Consider the following 4,770-nt stretch of genomic DNA (forward strand, 5'->3'; position numbering starts at 1 on the left):
TGCAAGTTCCATGGACTTCCAATGGAAGATCCTCATCAGTTCTTAGCTGAATTCTTGCAAATCTGTGACACAGTCAAGACTAATGGGGTTGACCCTGAGGTCTACAGACTGATGCTATTCCCTTTTGCTGTAAGAGACAGAGCTAGAATATGGTTGGACTCTCAACCTAAAGAAAGCCTGGACTCTTGAGAAAAGCTAGTCAATGCCTTCTTGGCAAAGTTCTTTCCACCACAAAGATGGAGTAAGCTTAGAGTGGAAGTCCAAACCTTCAGACAGAAGGATGGAGAATCCCTCTATGAAGCTTGGGAAAGATACAAACAATTAATCAGAAGATGTCCTTCAGACATGCTTTCTGAATGGAGCATAATAGGTATTTTCTATGATGGTCTCTCTGAACTATCTAAGATGTCCTTGGATAGCTCTGTTGGAGGATCTCTTCATTTGAAGAAGACGCCTGCAGAAGCTCAAGAATTGATTGAAATGGTTGCAAATAACCAATTCATGTACACTTCTGAAAGGAATCCTGTGAACAATGGGACTAGTCAGAAGAAAGGAGTTCTTGAGATTGACACTCTGAATGCCATTTTGGCTCAGAACAAGATATTGACTCAACAAGTCAATTTGATTTCTCAAAGTCTGTCTGGAATGCAAAATGCACCAAACAGTACTAAGGATGCTTCATCTGAGGAAGAAGCTTATGATCCTGAGAACCCTTCCATGGAAGAGGTGAATTACCTAGGAGAACCCTATGGAAATACCTACAATTCTTCATGGAGAAATCACCCAAATCTCTCATGGAAGAATCAAGAGAGACCTCAACAAGGTTTCAATAACAATAATGGTGGAAGAAACAGGTTTAGCAATGGCAAGCCTTTTCCATCATCTTCTCAGCAACAGACAGAGAGTTCTAAGCAGAATACTTCTGACTTAGCAACAATGGTCTCTGATCTAATAAAGACCACTCAAAGTTTCATGAATGAAACAAGGTCCTCCATCAGAAATTTGGAAGGACAAGTGGGTCAGCTGAGCAAGAAAGTTACTGAACTCCCTCCTAGCACTCTCCCAAGTAATACAGAAGAAAATCCAAAAGGAGAGTGCAAAGCCATAGACATGGCCGAATATGGAGAGGAAAGAGAGGAGGAGGACGCCACTGAGGAAGACCTCAGTGGGCGTGTACCAATCTCCTCTGAGTTCCTCAATGAGGAACAATGGGAATCTGAGGCTCAAAATGAGACCATAGAGATTCCATTGGAATTACTTCTGCCTTTCATGAGCTCTGATGAGTATTCTTCCTCTGAAGAGGATGAGTATGTCACTGAAGAGCAAGTTGCTAAATACCTTGGAGCAATCATGAAGCTAAATGACAAGTTATTTGGAAATGAGACTTGGGAAGATGAATCTCCCTTGCTCACCAAAGAACTGGATGACTTGTCTAGGCAGAAACTGCCTCAAAAGAGGCAGGATCCTGGGAAGTTTTCTATACCTTGTACCATAGGCACCATGACCTTCAAGAAGGCCTTGTGTGACTTAGGGTCAAGTGTAAACCTCATGCCCCTCTCTGTAATGGAGAAATTAGGGATCTTTGAGGTGCAAGCTGCAAGAATCTCATTAGAGATGGCAGACAATTCAAGAAAACAAGCTCATGGACTTGTAGAGAATGTTCTGGTAAAAGTTGAAGACCATTACATCCCTACTGATTTCATAGTCCTAGAGACTGGGAAGTGCATGGATGAATCCATCATCCTTGGCAGACCCTTCCTAGCCACAGCAAAGGCTGTGATTGATGTTGATAGAGGAGAGTTGATCATTCAAGTGAATGAAGAATCCTTGGTGTTTAAGGCCCAAGGATATCTCTCTGTCATCATGGAGAGAAAGCATGAAGAGCTTCTCTCAAAACAGAGCCAAACAGAGCCCCCACAGTCAAACTCTAAGTTTGGTGTTGGGAGGCCACAACCAAACTCTAAGTTTGGTGTTGAAACCCCACATTCAAACTCTAAGTTTGGTGTTGGGAGGTTTCAACACGGTTCTGAGCATTTCTGAGGCTCCATGAGAGTCCTCTGTCAAGCTAATGACATTAAAGAAGCGCTTGTTGGGAGGCAACCCAATGTTTTATAGTTAACTATTTTCTTTTATTATTTTATCTTTTTTGTAGGTTGATGATCATAAGAAGTCACAAAAACAATGAAAAAAGCAAAAACAAAATGAAAAACAGGAAGAAAAATAGCACACCCTGGAGGAGAAGAAGCTGGCGTTCAAACGCCAGTAATGCTAGCTGTTGGGCGTTTAACGCCCAGTCTGGCACCATTCTGGGCGTTTAACGCCAGAAAGGGGCACCAGACTGGCGTTAAACGCCAGTAAAGGGCAAGAACCTGGCGTTAAACGCCAGGAATGGGCACCAGCCCGGCGTTTAACGCCAGAAATGGCTCAAAACGTGATTTTGAGCAACATTTGGTGCAGGGATGACTTTTCCTTGACACCACAGGATCTGTGGACCCCACAGGACCCTACCATCACTCTCTCTCTTCTTCCCCCATTCTCCAATCACCTCAATACCTCTTCCCCAAAAACCCTTCACCTATCAAATCCCATCTTTCTCTTCACCACTCACATCCATCCTTCATAAATCCCCACCAACCTCACCCTTCAAATTCAAACCACTTTCCCTCCCAAAACCCACCCCTCATGGCCGAACCTTTACCCCCCTCTCTCCTATAAATACCCTTCTTCAACTCTTCATTTTCACACAACCTAAACACCCTTTCTTACCCTTCTTGGCCGAACACACTACCATCTCCCTTCTTCCTCATTTCTTCTTCTTCTACTCTCTTCTTTCTTCTTTTGCTCGAGGACGAGCAAACATTTTAAGTTTGGTGTGGTAAAAGCGTTGCTTTTTCGTTTTTCCATAACCATTATGGCATCCAAGGCCGGAGAAACCTCTAAAAAGAGGAAAGGGAAGGCAAAAGCTTCCACCTCCGAGTCATGGGAGATGGATAGATTCCTCTCAAGGGTGCATCAAGACCACTTCTATGAAGTTGTGGCCTTGAAGAAGGTGATCCCCGAAGTCCCCTTTTCACTCAAAAAGGGTGAATATCCGGAGATCCGCCATGAGATCCGAAGAAGAGGTTGGGAAGTTCTTACCAACCCCATTCAACAAGTCGGAATCTTGATGGTTCAAGAGTTCTATGCCAATGCATGGATCACAAAGAACCATGACCAAAGTGTGAACCCGAATCCAAAGAATTATCTCACTATGGTTCGGGGGAAATACTTGGATTTTAGTCCGGAGAGTGTGAGGGTGGCGTTCAACTTGCCTATGATGCAAGGAGATGAGCATCCTTACACTAGAAGGGTCAACTTTGATCAAAGGTTGGACCAAGTCCTCACAGTCATATGTGAAGAGGGCGCACAATGGAGGCAAGATTCAAGAGGAAAGCCGGTCCAATTGAGAAGGCATGACCTCAAGCCCGTGGCTAGAGGATGGTTAGAGTTCATACAACGCTCAATCATCCCCACTAGCAACCGGTCTGAAGTTACCATAGACCGGGCCATCATGATCCATAGTATCATGATTGGAGAAGAAGTAGAAGTTCATGAGGTTATAGCCCAAGAACTCTATAAGGTGGCAGACAAGACCTCCACTTTGGCAAGGTTAGCCTTTCCTCATCTCATTTGTCACCTCTGTTATTCAGTCGGAGTTGACATAGAGGGAGACATCCCCATTGATGAGGACAAGCCCATCACCAAGAAGAGGATGGAGTACACAAGAGAACCCTCTCACCATGAGATCCCTGAGATTCCTCAAGGGATGAATTTTCCTCCACAAAACTATTGGGAGCAACTAAACACCTCCCTAGGAGAACTAAGTTCCAACATGGGACAACTAAGGGTGGAGCATCAAGAACACTCCATCATCCTCCATGAAATTAGAGAAGATCAAAGAATCATGAGGGAGGAGCAACAAAGACAAGGAAGAGACATTGAGGAGCTCAAGCACTCCATAGGATCTTCAAGAGCAAGAAAGAGCCGCCATCACTAAGGTGGACCCGTTCCTTGATTTCCTTGTTCTTTATTCTTCTGTTTTTCGATTTTTTTTATGCTTATGGTTATCCATGTTTGTGTCTTGTGATCATTAGTGTCTTAGTGTCTATGCCTTAAAGTTATGAATGTCCTATGAATCCATCACCTTTCTTGAATAAAAATGTGCTTAATTGAAAAGGAAAGAATTGCATGAATTCTGAATTTTATAATAGTTTAATTAGTTTGATGTGGTGGCAATATTTTTGTTCTCTGAATGTATGCTTAAACAGTGCATATGTCTTTTGAATTTGTGGTTCATGAATGTTGGCTCTTGAAAGAATGATGAAAAAGGAGACATGTTACTGAGGATCTGAAAAATCAATAAAATGATTCTTGAAGCAAGAAAAAGCATTTCAAAAAAAAAAAAAAAGAGAGAGAAAAAGAAAAAGAAAGAATAAAGTTGTGATCCAAGGCAAATAAGAGTGTGCTTAAGAACCCTGGACACCTCTAATTGGGGACTTTAGCAAAGCTGAGTCACAATCTGAAAAGGTTCACCCAATTATGTGTCTGTGGCATGTATGTATCCGGTGGTAATACTGGAAGACAGAGTGCTTTGGGCCACAGCCAAGACTCAATAAATAGCTATGTTCAAGAATCATCATACTTTACTAAGAGAATCATTAACACTATCTGGATTCTAAGTTCCTAAAGAAGCCAACCATTCTGGATTTCAAAGGATAGAGTGAGATGCCA

At 42.6% G+C, this 4,770-nt stretch overlaps 1 non-coding gene across 1 annotated transcript; it reads right to left on the bottom strand.

Moving 5' to 3' along the window:
- Positions 1-243: 243 nt before the first annotated feature.
- Positions 244-351, bottom strand: LOC130951227 (small nucleolar RNA R71). The gene has a single exon (XR_009073881.1). It is a non-coding gene; the product is annotated as a small nucleolar RNA R71 (small nucleolar RNA).
- Positions 352-4,770: the final 4,419 nt, after the last annotated feature.

Source organism: Arachis stenosperma, chromosome 1 (genome assembly GCF_014773155.1).
Source record: "Arachis stenosperma cultivar V10309 chromosome 1, arast.V10309.gnm1.PFL2, whole genome shotgun sequence".
NCBI lineage: Eukaryota > Viridiplantae > Streptophyta > Magnoliopsida > Fabales > Fabaceae > Arachis > Arachis stenosperma.